Genomic DNA, 18,946 nt, shown 5'->3' with positions numbered 1-18,946 from the left:
ATAAAAAAAAAAATACCTAACTACCAGCCGCCTGGCATTTGTCCTATCTCAAAATCCTCAAACAGTGATGACTGGCTTAGGATGAAGGAAGGAGTCGTGAGATGACCCAGGAAATCCCACAAAAGATTTGTAGATTTCATATTTGCATCACAGACCGTCTGTATATTCATGGAATGTAAGTGTTTTCGGTTCCGAAAACATTCTTCCGAATTCCGTGGCGGCCTAATGTGCACATGGGTACAGTCAATTGCGCCCAGAACATTGGGAAATTTGTGTTCGGTGAAAAAGCCTAATTTGATCTCATGCCATCCGCTGTTCGTATCTGGAAATCTGATGAACTGGGTCGTCAATTTGCGGAAAGCCCTAATGACCTGTGTTAGACAGCGAGACAAAATAGGCTGGAATGTGCCTGACGCCAAAAAATGTAATGTAGCCAGCAGTTTCTGAAAACCACTGACTGCACGATTGGTCCGTGCCCAAGGATCCAGGTCAGCTTCCAACAGATCGTACAGCGAATATATTTTGCGAGCCGATAAGTGATAATTTTGAATCACCTCAAACTCGGAGAGATCCTCCAGTTCACGCCTAGTGCGATACTGGTGTGGACGTGGAAATGAAACATGCACTACTGACTCAACCAATGCAGACATTTGCTGACCACGATCCTGATGTTCATCAGCCTTTTCTTCCTCCATACTTGCAGCCAGCATGAACATCACAACCTGGTCAGAAAAAGGCTCCATTATTGTAGTCAGTAAAAAAATAGGATATATATGTTTTAAAAAGCAGGGATTGTCCTAAAAAAACGATTCCACAAGAGAGCTGACTGTAGTGGCTCATTTCCCTGAAGTCTCAAAAACGGGAGTGAGGAGAGAGGAGTGTCTTTGGAGAAGTGTATCCTGGGTAAAACTGTGGAATTATGGGTACATTTCCCTCAGCCGAATAAAGGAAAAAAATATTCTTTTAAAAAATCGATAAAATAATACTGTGGGTCATAAATAGACAAACCAAGTAGATAATCCCTTAAAATATAAATAGATATGCTATTAGCAATCAAAAAAGCACCAAAAAATACATGTATTTAAAATTTCTTATCAGCTCACGACAAAAAAAGGAGGCGCAATGAAATTGACGAAATGTCTGTCGAAAAGCGCTGATGTCGAATTGACATTCTTCAGTTGAATATACTTTTGTTGAATTGCCGCATTTTTAACATTACAGACATGAAATTGTCGAATAGTAAAGTCGAAACTGAAACGACAGGGTTTTTTTTGTCAAAGTGCTGTATTGATTTGTCGAATCCGATTCGACATGGTTTTTTGGTCGAATAAGCTCCGTTTTTCGACAATTTCACTAATTCGACGTCAATTGAATATACCCCTGTGTATCCTAGCCTTAGCTTCGGCAAGGCTTGTTTCACAATTGGGTACCTTGATTTGCAAGCCACCGTTTTTAATGTTTCATGATCTTAGAGCGGACTTTCGGATGAATTCCGCTTTCCTACCAAAGTTAGTATCATCTTTTCACATCAATCAACCAATCGTAGTTCCGGTATTATCAGAAAGTGCAGGAACTCCAGCTACTATGGATGTAGTACGCGCACTACGCGTTTATGTAGCCGAACGTCAACAGTTCGTAAAATGGATACATTGTTTGTCCTCTATGATGTAGTCAAGATGGGTTGGCCAGCTTCCAAGCAGACCTTAGCCAGATGGATTTAGCTGACCATACGTCAGGCTTACCTTCATGCTAGGCTACAACTGCCTACATCAATTTCAGCTCATTCCACAGATTCTGTGGGAACTTCATGGACAGCAGGTCATGGAGCTTCTACGACGCAGATTTGCCGTGCGGATACATGGTGGTCAGTGCACACAAACGTTTGTGTGCTTTCACAAGTTTGATACATTTGCGGCATCAGCATCTAGCTTTGGCCATCTAGTATTACAGCTGCCAAACAGCTCTCTCGCCCAAGGGGGAAACTTTGGTACATCCCAAGAGTACTCCATTGACCCCTAGTGGATGAAAAAGAAAATAGGATTTTGGTACTTGCCAGGTAATTCCTTTTCTTTGAATCCATAGGGGTCACTGGACGCCCACCCAGAGCAGTTTTTCACTAGCTTGTGGTAAGTTCAGTAAACCTTATGGTAACACGTTATCACCAACTAATTCTGATGTTAAGGTGATTATCTATTGTCGTGTCAACTTTCTAGTTGTCCTTTATGTGTCAACTTTATTGTTGTCCGTTATATTATAATGTTATATGTAATTCTCCATTGTTCATCCTCTCGGTTGCTCCTATTCGGCTCAGTAAGAAACACTGAGGTACTTGGGAGTATGGAGGGGGGAGGTAGGTTACACATTTAAATATTTAAATGTGCCTATCCCTATTAATACACCGTCCATATCCCAAGAGTACTCCAGTGACCCCTATGGATTCAAAGAAAAGGATTTACCTGGTAAGTACTAAAATTCAATTTTTGTCCTTTTCATTATTTTAATAGTCAGGATTTTGACCTTGTCGGTATTTCGACTCTCGGTCAATGGTTGTCAGTATTTTTACCATCAAGATTTTTATTGTAGGTATTTCATACTAAACCCATGTGAAAGGCATTGTTGGAGTGACATTCTAAAATGATTATAAAATTTAGCTCTGATTGTCCTTTTTACTCTCCAAAGCATATTCATATTCTTGTAAATCCAATGTACCATTCACGAAGACCAATCGGGGTTAATTTGGGGTCGCCACTCAGTGGTAAACATATGCAAAGTGCTTTCCCCGGGCAGCATGTTTTGTCCCTGGATGCTGAGAAGGCTTTTGATATGGTTATGTGGGACCATTTATTTGATACTATGCATAATTTTGGTATTAGGACCATGTACCTGGGTTCCTCTTCAGAGATACTGAGCAATGGTTACCTATCTCCTCCTTTTCCTATTGAAAAGGGAACCAGGCAGGTATGCCCCCTGTCGCCCTTACTATTTGCTATGGCGTTTAAGCCTTTAGCTATTGCACTGCGTATATCCCCTACTTTTACTGGTATTTCAGTGGGTGGAAGAGAGATTAAACTCGGACTGTTTGCAGATGACATGCTACTGTTCATTTCGGATCCCTTGTCCTCCTTACCAAGTAGTACAGGTTGAGTATCCCATATCCAAATATTCCGAAATACGGAATATTCCGAAATACGGACTTTTTTGAGTGAAAGTGAGATAGTGAAACCTTTGTTTTCTGATGGCTCAATGTACACATACTTTGCTTAATACACAAAGTTATTAAAAATATTGTATTAAATGACCTTCAGGTTGTGTGTATAAGGTGTATATGAAACATTAATGAATTGTGCGAATGTACACACACTTTGTTTAATGCACAAAGTTATAAAAAATATTGGCTAAAATGACCATCAGGCTGTGTGTATAAGGTGTATATGTAACATAAATGCATTCTGTGCTTAGATTTAGGTCCCATTGCCATGATATCTCATTATGGTATGCAATTATTCCAAAATACGGAAAAATCCCATATCCAAAATACCTCTGGTCCCAAGCATTTTGGATAAGGGAGACTCAACCTGTATTGGCAATTTTGGCTCTTTTTCTGGGTTTAAAGTTAGCTATGCTAAATCGACATTGCTCCCCTTATCCATGGATGGTTTAATTCCTCGCACCCACCCAGCAATTATGCCGTTCTCTATTTGCACCTCCCCACTTAAATGTTTAGGTGTCATGATTCTAAGTTCCTTGAATCTTTTATATAAAACTAATTTTGCTCCTATTTTAGATTCTATTACCAAATTACTTCAGAACTGGATGACTCTTTCCTTGTCTATGGGGGTAATTCAGACCTGATCGCTAGGCTGCATTTTTGTACAGTGGACGATCAGGTCTAAACTGCGCATGCGTATGCACCGCAATGCGCAGGTGCATTGCACAGGTACAAAGCAGATCGCTGCTCATCGATGGGTTTTTGCAAAGGATCCATTCGCACGGGCGTTCGCAAGGAGATTGACATGAAGAAGGCATTTGTGGGTGGCAAAGGACCGTTTTCTGGGAGTGTTTGGAAAAATGAAGGTGTGTTCAAGCATTTGCAGGAAGGGTTCCTGACGACAATTCCGGACCCGGACAGGCTGAAGTGATCGCAGCGGCTGAGTAAGTCCTAGGCTGCGCAGAGACTGCACAAAATGTGTTTGTACAGCTCTGCTACACATGCGGTCGCACACTTGCACAGCTAAAATACACTCCCCTGTGGCCGGTGACTATCTGATCGCAGCAGTGCAAAAATTGCTTGCTAACGAACAGTTCTGAAAAAGGCCCTATGGTCGGGTCTGGTCGGATAGTAGTGGTCAAAACGGTGGCCTTCCCAAAATTGCCCTATCTTTTTTACAAATTTTACCAACGTGATTTGAAAACAATCACTACTTTATTCTCCTGATTTTATTTGAGCTAATAAGATGCCCTGCATAGCCTTTGCGAAGCTCCAACTTCCATGAAGTGAGGGCGGGTTTGGAGTCGCTGACGTAAGTGCTTTCACAAAGGCCGCTTTCTTCAGATACTGTATGTATCAAACTGGTTTACACGTACTTCAGTCTATATTAACTGGACTCTATTCCCCTATTCCCGAAGCGCATTATTACATACTCCTTGGAGTATGTTACCCCCCCCCTGGTGTGTTGTCGAATGTCTTGTTCCATGGCGTTCAATAAACAAACAACTTACCTGCAACTTTACTAGTTCTCCTTATACAACATTATGGGGCAACCTGTGTTTTACACCGTGGATGGATAATGGCAACTTTACTTGTCTGGAAAGTTTTGGGCATTTCAGCTATACGTGATGTATTCAACCTTGGAGGTTCAATGCGAACGTTCAATAGCATGTGGGAGAAATACCATCTGCCACATAGTCCTGTTTATGTTTTTACAAACATGGCATTTTATCCAATCACGTTCTCTTCCAATGTGTACTGCACAGGGGGAGGACCCCCTTTTCCACACTGTCTTCCTCATTATCTAAATATCACAGACTTAGGAATTTATATCATATCCTCATTCTCACAGCCAAAGATAAGCTTAGGAAGGGGTGTACTACGTTATACCAATGCTTGGGATCACGGCGCCCAGAATACCATCGCCGGGATCCTGACTGCCAGAATCCCGGCAACTGGGAAAGCGCAGAGAGTCCCTTGCAGGTTCGCTGCGCTCACCACGCTTAGGGCATGGTGGCGCGCTACCACGCTAATTATTCTCCCTCCAGGGGTGTTGTGGACACCCCAAGCGGGAGACTGGCGGTCGGGATCCCAGCAGCCGAGATATCGAGTGCCTCCCCTTAGGAAGTGCCCTACGGCAAACTGGTCCGTTGATAGCCCTAATGCCATAACACCTGAGATTTTACTAAATCACTGCGGATTTATTTTAAAATATATGTACCAAATTGCAATAGACCCATTTAAAATGTATTAGCAGAGCATATATCTCATCTGCTCAAAGACGACATTCCTGGGGAAATGTAATAGGGTGTGAGTATCAAAGTGAGAGATTTTAGTAAAATTCTCCTGGGTTTTTTTTGTTTTTTTTTTAAAGTGGCAATCTTTTACATGGCAAAACCAGGTTGATTTTGCCATGTAAATAATTGCCACTTTTAAAAAAAAAAAAGAGAGAGAGAAAACAGGAGAATTTTACTAAAATCTCACGTTCTGCTTTTCACACCCTATTACATTTCCCCCTATGGTGACAGAGGAGATGGGAATCCTGTCCAAAATGTAATATGGTAAATGCCACCTTTATTCACTGTTTGGGAGTGCGGTAAAATCAAATATTTTTTGGAATAAACTGATCGAATATATTAACCGCCTATTCTCATTACATTTGGTTGCACACCCTGTTCCATGCCTGTTTTTGCATTTTCTAACTGGGCTCCAGGTCCTGATAAAAATACATTTATTCCAATTTTATGTGTAACAGTGGCTAAAAAAAATTATTTTATGCAAATGGATAGAAAAGCCCGCCCCCTACTGTCCTGGCAGCGGAAAACACACTACTACATATTTTTTTATCTGAGATCAGGGCTAGTTCTGGCTGTAGTTGCGCCCCGGGCAAAACTATAGGGGCGTGGCTTCACACGGGGCGTGGTCAGTAACGCCCCCATTTGTGCCCCCTGTAGCGCCGCTGGAATAATAAAAAAATAAAAAAAGTATACTTCCTATCCCCGTTCCTGATCCAGACCGCTGCAGACAGCCGCTGGCGCCGCTCCTCTCCTCGATCAGCATAGACACTAGAGGTCAATTATGACCCCTAGCGTCTGTGCCACAATGATGTGCGGTGCGCGATGACATCATCGTGCACCGCACAGCAAAGGTCCCCTCCACGAAGGGAAACTAAACGCGTAGCGTCTGGTTCCCTTCAGAGTGGGGGACCAGCGGGGGCACAGCGGCGGGGGGGCACAGTAGCGGAACTTGCCACGGTGCGGCACCCTCCAGATGGCACCGGCGCCCTCCGGAAGGCGGCGCCCCGGGCAAAAGTCCTGCTTGCCCGTGGCGAGATCCGCTACTGTCTGAGATAAAAGCTACCCTCCCTGATGTGGAGAAAGGGGTGGTTAGATTGCACAGGAAATGGGGTATGTTTATTGATCAACTTGATAATGCTACGCAAAATACGATATACAAAATATTCAAAACAACAACAACCTGATTTCTTATGCAAGAATTGAAGCAGAGGGCTGATGTGTCTTCGTGATTAGGGTGTGGCACAAATAATTTTTCTTTGATATAAGTATGTTTAGTATTTTTTTTTTTTTTAAGTAAAGATATATCCGGGGTACATTTTGGTTCTGTCTTGTGCATAATACCCCTTCTATGTTTTCCCCCTTTTCTCTTTTTTTTTTATTTCTTCACTACTTTATTCATTTTCAATTTTTGTATCTGAAATGAGAGAAAAATTTCATGTTGTTTATTCTGTATATGTTTAATAGCAAATGTTGACAGTATGTTTTTGTATAGATGGTACAGATGCGGCTATAATCAAGATTCTAGTCAGGTCACTAGCTGGTCTTTTCGTGGTGAATATTCTGTACAATTTGAATAACCATCTGTACATCTTTTATATTTTTGATGCTCTTTTCTTTTGTATCTCTGATATATTTGCTGTATTTTTTTGTATCAATATAGAAATGACATTGAAATTCTTAATAAGATTGTTTACAAAAGAAAAGAAAATCCAATCTACCACTCTGTCCTTGTGCTCATTATATTGTACCTGCGACCCACAGTTTTCATGGTTTCTACCGATATAGCTTTCAAGACAAATAATGTGACATAGGCCTATTCCTAGATCTGCCTTATTGTCTGGTTTCACATACACTGTCCTGTCTATAAATAGCTGACATCTCTTAGACCCCCAACATCCATCACATCAGGGACCAACGTCAGTTGTGTGGACCAAATTCACTGCTCCAACTTTGCCCATAATGTGGTCAATATCATCAAAGGACAAAAAGTGCTATTGCCAGTGAAAAGAAAACGGTTCTTTTTCATTTCACTATAAAATAGAATATATTTTCATTACTGCTGGTAGTTATTATTGCTACTAACTGTTATTTTTAAGGTGCCATAAAGCGCAGTACGGGGTATACGTAGAAAAACAGTAACCGGGTATCCGGGAAGAAATACATACCGTAAAGGGCAGATCACAGCATAAGAGACCCTGCTCAGAGGAGGAACGGAGATGGTGTGAAAGAGTGTGGAAATAGATGAGGTGTACAGAGGGGAAGAAAAGTTTAAGGTTGATTGCATTGTGCTTGTACAAATGAGATATCCATTCTTTTAATGTTCTGGTTTTCTTGGGATGTTTGGTGTGATTTTTTTTTTTGATTTTTTTTATTTTTTTAACTTTTGTTTATTTTAGTGCCAGAGCTGTAAGTAACCTTTATTGTTCTGGATACATATTACACCATTGGCAGCTGAGTATAGTATGATGCACAGGTCTCAAGGTAAAATAATGTTAACATGCGTGTTAAGTAAAGAATTACTTATTACTGCAATAAATGCTTGCCTTATACATATTCCCCATTTTTCTGTGTGCAATAGGTGAAGCTGAAGCTTGAAGGCAGTAATAATTAACAGTTGTAATTAAGCTGTTAACCATGAGGGGACAGTGTAACCTCTGCAGAGAAAGAATCCAGAATGTTCCCACCCAGCAATGCAATGGAATCCTGCATAACAGGTTCAGAGAATGTGACCTTTGTTACCAATGGAATTTACTCCAATCACAATGACAGTGTGAGATAAACAAATATGATTGTAACCTACAGTAAATGAATGCATATGCATAATGATGTGAGTTGTTACCATGGTTTATGTACAGTTGTGCTCGTAAGTTTACATACCCTAGCAGAATTTGTGATTTTCTGGCCATTTGTCAGAGAATATGAATGATAAATCACAAACTTTACTTTCACTCATGGTTAGTGGTTGGGTGAAGCCATTTATTGTCAAACTGTGTTTACTCTCTTAAATCATAATGGCAACAGAAACTACCCAAATGACCCTGATCAAAAGTTTACATACCACAGTTCTTAATACCGTGTATTGCCCCCTTTAACATCAATGACAGCTTGAAGTCTTTTGTGGTAGTTGTGGATGAGGCTCTTTATTTTCTCAGATGGTAAAGCTGCCCATTCTTCTTGGCAAAAAGCCTGCAGTTCCTGTAAATTCTTGGGCTGTCTTGCATGTACTGCACATTTGAGATCTTCCCAGAGTGGCTCAATGATATTGAGGTCAGGAGACTGAGATGGCCACTCCAGAAACTTCACTTTATTCTGCTGTAGCCAATGACTGGTCGACTTGGCCTTGTGTTTTGGATAATTGTCATGTTGGAATGTCCAAGTACGTCCCATGCGCAGCTTCCGGGCTGATGAGTGCAAATTTTCCTCCAGTATTTTCTGATGACATGCTGCATTCATCTTGCCATCAATTTTGACCAAGTTTCCAGTGCCTTTGTAGCTCACACATCCCCAAAACATCAGCGATCCACCTCCGTGTTTCACAGTAGGAATGGTGTACCTTTCATCATAGGCCTTGTTGACTCCTCTCCTAATGTAACGTTTATGGTTGTGGCCAAAAAGTAAAATTTTGGTCTCATCACTCCAAATGACTTTGTTCCAGAAGTTTTGAGGCTTGTCTCTGTGCTGTTTGGAGTATTGTAAGCGGGATGCTTTGTGGCATTTGCGTAGTAATGGCTTTCTTCTGGCGACTCGACCATGCAGCCCATTTTTCTTCAAATGCCTTCTTATTGTGCATCAGAAACAACCACACCACTTTTTTTCAGAGTCCTGTATTTCAGCTGAAGTTATTTGTGGATTTTTCTTTGTATCCCGAACAATTTTCCTGGCAGTTGTGGCTGAAATTTTTGTTGGTCTACCTTACCGTGATTTGGTTTCCACAGAATCCCTCATTTTCCACTTCTTAATTAGAGCTTGAACACTGCTGATTGGCATTCTCAATAGCTTGGATATCTTTTTATATCCCTTTCCTGTTTTATACAGTTCAATTACCTTTTGCCGCAGATCCTTTGACAATTATTTTGCTTTTCCCATGACTCAGAATCCAATTATAAATCTAAATGTAAATCTACCCCTAAGGGAGATGAGGCCGAGTACGAATAAGGTAGCTATTTCGTTTCCATAATGAAATGGAACTGGGTTTTATTTATAACCTTTAGTAAAGAAGGAGGAGTTGATTGTTTCCATAGTTGCACTAACACGGCTCTTGCTGCAATAAGAATTTGTCCAAGGACATAACGTTCATGTGAGAAAATATTGTCAGGAATAAATTTAGTAATACTATTGAGGGGGAAGGAGGGAGTGTTAAATCCAGCACTGTGTTAATTAATTTAAAAACATCTGACCAGAATTGACCAACAACATCACATGACCAGAATACATGGAAGATGTGGCCTATCTCACCGCATTGGCGCCAGCAGTATTTAGAACATGTGGGCCAAATTGTATGTAGCCTATCTGGCATTAGGTATAGCCTATGGAGCAATTTTACATGCATCTCATTGTGATTTAAACATCTGGAGATTTTAAATGAAGATGTAAAGATTTTACTCCACTGTGCCCCAGACAATGTAATCCCTAAATACTTTTCCCAGTTTTTTTGAGCTTTATATAGGAACAAAATCTATAAGGATCTTGTACCAAAAAGAGATGTCACCTTTGGATTTGGATTGAGAAACACGTGGTAAAATTGAAGGTGTCTGGGAATTTTTAGAACTAATTGGCTTAGGTAAATTTTTCCACCAATGGTGTATTTGGAAATAATATAGTAATTCCGTGTCAGGGATTTGAAATTTTTGTTGTAACGTGGAAAAAAGGTAACAATAACGGACCATCCAACAAGTCTCCATGCAATTTCACACCACAGAAGACCCACTTCACAAGGCTCAAGTTAAGTATTAGTTTAGACTTTAAAGTAATGTTTGGAAGAGTAAGCAATGAAAAATACATTTTTCCGCAAACTTATCCCATATCTTCAACGATGTTTGTGTAGAAGGTAGCAATGAAGAAGAGAGTGGTCATAAAGGTTTAGAAATGATAGGATTTTGGTTACCTACCGGTAAATCCTTTTCTCATAGTCCGTAGAGGATGCTGGGGTCCATATTAGTACCATGGGGTATAGACAGGTCCACCAGAAGCCACTGGCACTTCAAGAGTTTAATAGTGTGGGCAGGCTCCTCCCTCTATGCCCCTCCTTCCAGACTCAGTCTAGAAACTGTGCCCAAGGAGACGACATACTTCGAGAGAAGGAAATACACAGATAGTGGCGAGATTCATACCAGCTCACACAAACATGAAAATCCGGCCAACATGCCGGAACAACTCAGCAATAGCTGAAACAGTAAATAACGCAGAACTTACCTAGGAACCAGGTAGCACTGAACTATAAAACCAATGCAGGAAACGAAGTGCTGGGTGGGCGCCCAGCATCCTCTACGGACTACGAGAAAAGTATTTACTGGTAGGTAACCAAAATCCTATTTTCTCTAACGTCCTAGAGGATGCTGGGGTCCATATTAGTACCATGGGGATGTACCAAAGCTCCCAGTACGGGAGGGGGGGGTGTGGAGGCTCCTGCAAAACTGCCTGACCAAACTTGAGGTCATCAGAGGCCAAAGTATTGAACTTGTAAAACTTGGCAAACGTGTTCGACCCAGACCAAGTAGCTGCTCGGCAGAGTTGTATTGCCGAGACGCCCCAGGCAGCCGCCCAGGAATTACCCACTTTACGAGTAGAGTGGGCCTTTACGGATTTCAGACACTGCAATCCTGCTGTGGAATAAGCATGCTGGATAGTGAACCTGATCCAGCATGAAATCGACTGCTTAGGAGCAGGACATCCAAGTTTCTTTGGATCATAGAGGACAAACAGTCACTTTTTCTATGACAAGCCGGTCTGAACCTCAGGAAGAACAGCCAATTGTTTTTGGAAGAAGATGGACAAAGCGGAGATCTGGAACTTGATGGAGCCCAGTCTCAGCCCCATATCCACCCCTGCTTGCAGAAAAAGGAGAAAATGTCCAAGTTGAAACTCCACCGCCGGAAACTTCTTGACCTCACACCTAGAAACATATTTCTTCCAAATGCGATGGTAATGCTTAGATGTTACCCCCTTCCTGGCCTGTATCAGGGTGGGAATGACCTCACTCGGGATACCCTTCTGAGCGAAGATCTGGCGTTCAACCGCCACGCTGTCAAACGAAGCCGCTGTAAGTCTTGATAAGCGAACGGCCCCTGCAGAAGCAGATCCTCCTGGAGAGGTAAAGGCCGTTGATCTTCTAGCAGAAGATCCAGCAGGTCCGCGTACCAAGCCTTCCTTGGCCAGTCTGGAGCAATGAGGATTGCCAGAACCTTCGTTCTTCGCACGAGTTGAAGAACTATTGGTATCAGAGGAAGTGGAGGGAACACACAGACTGACTTGAACACCCAAGGTGTCACCAGTGCGTCCACAGCCAATGCCTGTGGGTCTCTTGACCTGGAACAGTACCTCCGTAGCTTCTTGTTGAGGCGGGAGGCCATCATGTCTATGTGAGGAACCCCCCCACCAACCGGTTACCTCCTGAAACACCTCCGGATGGAGGTCCCACTCCCCTGGATGGAGATCGTGTCTGCTGAGGAAGTCTGCTTCCCAGTTGTCTATGCCCAGAATGAAGATTGTCGACATCGCCACCGCGTGCCTTTCTGCCCAGACAAGGATCTTTGACACCTCTGCCATGGCAGCTCTGCTCTTCGTTCCGCCTTGTTGGTTTATGTAGGCCACTGTGGTCACGTTGTCCGACTGCACCTGAACAGCCCGATCCTGTAGAAGGTGAGCTGCTTGTAGAAGGGCGTTGTAAATGGTCCTGAGTTCCAGGATGTTTATTGGGAGAAGTGACTCTTGAGCCGACCATCATCCTTGAAAGGTTTCCCCCAGAGCGACCGCTCCCCAACCTCTTAGACTTGCATCTGTGGTCAACAGGATACAGTCTTGAATTCCAAACCTTCTCCCTTCCAGAAGGTGTGGAAGTTGCAGCCACCAGAGGAGTGAAATTCTGGCTTTCGGAGAGAGGCGTATCCACCTGTGCATGTGTAGGTGAGAGCCCGACCACTGGTCCAAGAGGTCCAGTTGAAAAGGTCGAGCATGAAACCTGCCGTACTGCAGAGCCTTGTAGGTGGCAACCATCTTCCCGAGAAGGCGTATGCATTGATGAACCAATACCCGGGTAGGCTGTAGGACATCCCGGACCATTGTTTGAATCACGAACACTTTCTCCGCTGGGAGAAAAACCCTCTGCACTTCCGTGTCGAGGATCATTCCCTGGAAAGACTGCTGCCTTGTCGACTCCAGATGAGACTTTGGAATATTCATGATCCAACCGTGCTTCCTGAGTAGCTGCGTCGTGAGTGCGATGGACCGCAACAACCTCTCCCTGGATGACGCCTCGATTTCATGATGGCTTCCAGAAGAATTGTCCTGTCTGCCAGCAGAGCTGGTAAGCCTGACTTGAAGAAACGGTGAGGCGGGGTCTCTTAAAACTCCAGTCTGTACCCCCTGGACACTATATCCAGAACCCAGGGGTCCAGACCTGACGACACCCAGACGTGGCTGAACTGCCTGAGTCTCGCCCCTGCCTGACCTTACTCCAGGCCTAGCTGTCCGCCGTCATGCAGAGGACTTAGGGGTATCAGAAGCGGCTTCTGGGACTGGGAACCTGCGGGAGCGGGTTTCTTTCCTTTGGCACTTCCACCTCTGAAGGTGTTCGAAGGCTTATTCTTTCTAGACCTCGCGGCCCGAAAGGACTGTGACGTGTTAGATGAAAAGGGCTTCTTCATTGCCGGTGCAGCTGAGGGGAGAAAAGAAGACTTACCCGCGGTAGCCGTGGCAAACCACGCATCCAGCGCTTCCCCAAATAGAGCCTGACCTTTGTACGGAAGGCCTTCCACACACTTTCTGGATTCCATGTCCGCAGACCAGTTGCGCAGCCAGAGACCTCTGCGTGCCGAGACTGACATGGAGGAGATTCCCGCAGCCATGGAACCCAGGTCCTTCATGGAATCCACCAGGAACCCTGCAGAATCCTGAATATTACACAAAAACAAATCAACGTCACCTTTGTCCAGTGTAGACGATTCCTCCTGCAGAGTGATCGAGCACCTGGCAATGGCTTTAGCAATCCAAGCACAGGCTATAGTAGGCCGCAATATAGCCCCTGAAGCCATGTAAATGGATTTCAGCGTAGCATCCGCCTTGCAATCTGCTGGGTCCTTTAAGGGGGTAGATCCCGGGACCGGTAAAACTACCTGTTTGGACAGCCTGGATACAGAGGCATCGATTATCGGCGAGTACTCCCACCTCTTCCTATCTTCCCCTGGGACGGGAAAAGCCACCAACACCCTCATGGGAATCTGGAATTTATTTTCCGAAGTTTCCCATGCCTTTTCAAAGATAGCATTCAATTCCTTGGATGCCGGGAAGGTGAGGGGAGGCTTCTTATTATCTGTGAAGAAGGCCGCCTCCCCCTGTTCCGGAGCTGTGTCCGAAATGTGTAAAACATCCCTAACAGCCTCAATCATCAACTGCACCCCCTTGGCAAGTGATGCCGTCCCCCGCAAAACCTCCCCATCGCCGTCTGCAGTGTCGGTGTCCGTGTCATCCTGCATAATTGCAAGCGCACGTTTATGAGAATGTACCGCCGGGGACCCCGAGGAGACAGAATCAGACCATACCACCATAGAGGACTGGAGGACCTGAGTGGCGTGCTCAGTCCTAGCCACTCTATCAGTAATCTGGGAAATAGTCCCCCTCAGAGAGACTAACCATTCTGGCGCTCTAGCTGGGATCTGCGCTAAAACTGTGCAATCCTGATTACATGGTATGGAGTCCTCCTGGGAGGACAAATCCTCTGCAGCATAGGACACGTTGTCCCTAGACATGTTACCACACGCACACACACCACCCCACAAACACACAGGGTATTATGCAGGCAGAGTTTCCCCCTCCCCAAGAAAGGCAGAGAGAGACAGAGATTGGAGCCAACCCACACACAGCGCTTTGTAGGCAAAGGGAATCCCTTCCCAGCGCTGACTGTGCCCCTTAATAGGTGACACAGCCTATTATGCAGCCTCCCCTCCCTTCTACAGCCCCCTGGTACCGTACAGACTGCTGGAGAAAGGTCTGGAGGGACCTGGATCCAGTGGATAGCGACTGCAGGCAGAGAAAATGGTGCTGAACGCTGCTGGGTCCGCTCTGAGGAGAAGCTTCGCCCCCTTCAATGGCGCCGGCTTCCCACTCTCAAGAAGATTATACTGGCCTGGAGGATTTGGCTGACTTGGATCCGCAGACCCGACATGCAGGAAACGACCAGTGCAGGGTACGGTGCTGGCCCAGGGCGCTCCCCCCCCCAGCGCCGCACAAGGTACTGCTAAGCCTTCCAGGAGCGCGGTTAAGACCGCACTCCTAACCCTCTAGCCGCCACTTCACACTGTCCCCCCGCTTGCATGGGGGGACAGTGACTCACTCGACATCTTCAGCTGCTGAGGGGGTGGCGGCCGGCTGCCAGGGCGAGCGTTCCCCTGCGGCGGGGCGTGATCGGACCCCTCTGGAGCTAGTGCCCAGTCAGCGGGAGCAGTGGCTCAAGACCCCACGGGGCGGACACTGCTCCCCCCTCAGCCCCACGCTGCAGGGAGGCTGTCGCCAACAGCCTCCCTGTAAATTAAAAAAACTGAAAAAGAAGAAATAAACTCTATTACTAAGAGAACTCTGTAGAGCTCCCCTAGCTGTAACCGGCTCCTCCGGGCACATTTTCTAAACTGAGTCTGGTAGGAGAGGCATAGAGGGAGGAGCCAGTCCACACTATTAAACTTTTGAAGTGCCAATGGCTCCTGGTGGACCCGTCTATACCCCATGGTACTAATATGGACCCCAGCATCCTCTAGGACACTAGAGAAATACATAATATCCACTAACTGGTAACTTATGTATGCTGCATTTTGCAAGTTAACCCAACCCACACCCAAATCTGTATCAGAATAGGATTTAAGTTGAGCCAAGATACAAGCTTCATGATACAAGGTCAAGTCTGGAAAATTAAGACCCACATAAGCTTTGGGTAGGATCATCATAGATTTTGCAAGTTTGGGGGGCCCAGTTGGCCATATGTATTTATTTAACATATGGTTACACTCAGTTAAGTATTTATTGGGGAAAGAGTAAGGAATTGTATGGAATAAGTACATTAACTTCAGTAATAGGGACATCTTGAATGCCGCGATACGGCCTAACCAGGAGATCTCATAATTAACCCAAGATTTAGTCAGATAGAAAAGGGTTGTGATAAGAGATGGAAGATTCACTTCAAAAACTTTGGCTGTAACTGCTGGAATATTCATGCCAAGATACTTAATTGATTCAGACTGCCAATTAATACGGATAGCTGGCCTGTAAGGAGGTGGATACACTAGCAAGATTTATAGGGAAGGCATCTGTTTTTGTTGTGTTTAATTTATAATAAGAGGCCTTGCTGTAGTCATCCAAAATTAAGTGAAGATGTGGAAGAGTAAAAGAGGGGTTCGAAATGAATAGCAGAACGTCATCCACAAATAAACGTAGTTTATGATGTGAATCACCAACAACTACCACTGAAAAATGATCATTGCAGATCCTAACTGCTAGGTGTTCAATAGCCAGAACAAAAATTGGGGAGGATAAGGGGCAACCCTGTCTAGTTCCATTAGATATTTGAAAGACATCAGATAAAAGCCATTACTGAACACACGGGCCAAGGGGCAGTATATAATGATAAAATAGATGTTAAAATTTGATCACAAAATCCAAACTTAACAAGGACTTCTCTCATATATGACCAATTTAGACGGTCGAAAGCCTTTTCTGCGTCAAGGGACAGCAGAAGAAGGTCCAGGTCTTGGGCCAGGGAATCTATTAAGTTGAACACTCTGTGTGTTATCAGATGTTTGCCTGCCAGGAACTAACCCAGCCTGGTCCATGTGATTTAGCAAGGGCAAGTAGGAATTAACACAAGTGTGGAGCAGGTTTTCATCCAGGATGTCTCTTTGCATTGCTGCATTCATCTTTCCCTTTATCCTGACGAGTCTCCCAGTTCCTGCCAATGAAAAATATCCCCACAGCATGATGCTGCCACCACCATGCTTCACTGTAGGGATGGTATTGGCCTGGTGATGAGCGGTGCCTGGTTTCCTCCAAACATGATGCCTGGTGTTCATGACAAATACTTCAATCTTTGTCTTATCAGACCAGAGAAATTTGTTTCTCATGGTCTGAGAGTCCTTCAGATGCATTTTGGCAAACTCCAGGCGGGCTGCCATGTGCTTTTTACTAAGGAGTTGCTTCCGTCTGGCCACTCTACCATACAGGCCTGATTGGTGGATTGCTGCAGAGATGGTTGTCCTTCTGGAAGGTTCTCCTCTCTCCACAGAGGATGGTGTGTTAAGAGACAATGCAAGGGGGAGATGATGGTGTGCCAAGAGACGATGCAGACGGAATTATGTAGCTCTGCCAGAGTGACCATCTGGTTCTTGGCCACCTCCCTGACTAGGGCCCTTCTCCCCCGATTGCTAAGTTTAGACGCCGGCCAGCTCTAGGAAGAGTCCTGGTGATTCTGAACTTCTTCCATTTACAGATGATGGAGGCCACTGTGCTCATTGGGACCTTCAAAGCAGCAGATATTGGTGAGATGATGGTGTGGCTGAAAGAGACAGGGCAAACAGATAATGTAGGAGGGAGATGATGGTGTCCTGGGAAACACAGGCAAGATGAAGGTGTGCTGAGAGATGCAGGGGGGAGATAATGCTGTGCTGAGAGATGCGGGGGGAGATGATGGTGTGCTGAGAGATGATGCAGGGAGGAAATTATGGTGTGCTGATAGACGACACAGGGGGGAGATGATGGTGTGTTAAGAGACAATACAAGGGGGAGATGATGGTGTGCCAAGAGACGATGCAGACGGAATTATATAGCTCTGCCAGAGTGACCATCTGGTTCTTGGCCACCTCCCTGACTAGGGCACTTCTCCCCCGATCACTAAGTTTAGACGGCCGGCCAGCTCTAGGAAGAGTCCTGGTGATTCTGAACTTCTTCCATTTACAGATGATGGAGGCCACTGTGCTCATTGGGACCTTCAAAGCAGCAGATATTTTTCAGTACCCTTCCCAGATTTGTGCCTCAAGACAATCCTGTCTCGGAGGTCTACAGACAATTCATTTGACTTCATGCTTGGTTTTGTGCTCAGACATGCACTGTCAAGTGTGGGACTAGTGAGGCCAATCTCGGGATCGGCGGGACCCCGGGATTTAGGCAAAAAATAGTCCGGGATTCAATCCCGGGATTGGAAGGTCCAATGCCTGGGATTGCGGGATCAGCATTGAGCATCCTCAGGATGCTCAGACGCTGCCTGGGTCCCTCCTCCGTGACCTGCCGCTGAAGCCACTAGTAAGGTGGCCGTCAATCGCCGCCTCCTCCCGGATGCCCATGAAGTCACCGCGGCTGAAGGAAGATCCCTTCCCACCTGCCCAAGCAGTTTGGTGAGTTGATTTATGTACGGGCGGGTGGGGAGAGGTGGGACGGGCGGGGACACACACACAGGAAGAAAGCCAATACTGGGTATCCCGGGATTGACCATTTTTCAATTCCGATACCCGGGATTGAAAAAATGGCCTGGAATTGGTCTCCCTATGTGGGACCTTATATAGAGAGGTGAGTGCTTTTCCAAATCGTGTTCAATCAACTGTATTTACCACAGGTGGACTCCGATTAAGCTGAAGGAACATCTCAAGGATGATCAGTGGAAACAGGATGTACCTGAGCTCAATTTTGAGCTTCATGGCAAAGGCTGTAAATACTTATGTACATGTAAAAATCTAAAAAAAAACTTTTTTCACGTTGTCATTTTGGGGTATTCTGTGTAGAATTTTGAGGGGAAAAATGAATTTATTCCATTTTGGAATAAGGCTGTAACAACAAAATGTGGAAAAAGTTAAGCGCTATGAATACTTTCCGGATGCATTGTATATATTTATAAAGTGGTCCAGATTATGCACTTTAACAGCCAGCCGAGACCAATGGTGTAACAAGGGTGGGCCAGCAAGGCATGTGCCCTGGGTGCTGTGGCAGGCCCAGCAAATGAGGGTGCCACTGATCTCCCCCTGTAACAACCCCACCCACCCGTCCAGAGAAAGAAGAGGGGTGGTATGGGCTTTGCAGTTTATTTTTTACTGCTCATAATCTGAGCAGTAAAAAATAAACTTCAGATCCCATGATGCATTGTGGTCATCGTTGGAGCAGGACAGCATGTGAGTTGAGGGATTGAATGTGTGTGTGTGTCTGGCTGCTTTTGGGAGCCCTAAGGGGAAAATACACAGTGTGCTGCTAATATATG

The 18,946-nt window shown here is 44.8% G+C and overlaps 1 long non-coding RNA gene across 1 annotated transcript in view; it reads right to left on the bottom strand.

Annotated features, from left to right (window-relative positions):
* Positions 1-18,946, bottom strand: part of LOC134935543 (uncharacterized) — a 128,576-nt gene that overhangs the window by 1,979 nt on the left and 107,651 nt on the right. The gene's annotated exons all lie outside the window — the stretch shown is intronic.

This window comes from Pseudophryne corroboree, chromosome 6 (genome assembly GCF_028390025.1).
Source record: "Pseudophryne corroboree isolate aPseCor3 chromosome 6, aPseCor3.hap2, whole genome shotgun sequence".
Lineage (NCBI taxonomy): Eukaryota > Metazoa > Chordata > Amphibia > Anura > Myobatrachidae > Pseudophryne > Pseudophryne corroboree.
The sequence above is the reverse complement of the archived record's forward strand: the minus strand, read 5'-3'. Positions and strand labels throughout refer to the sequence as shown.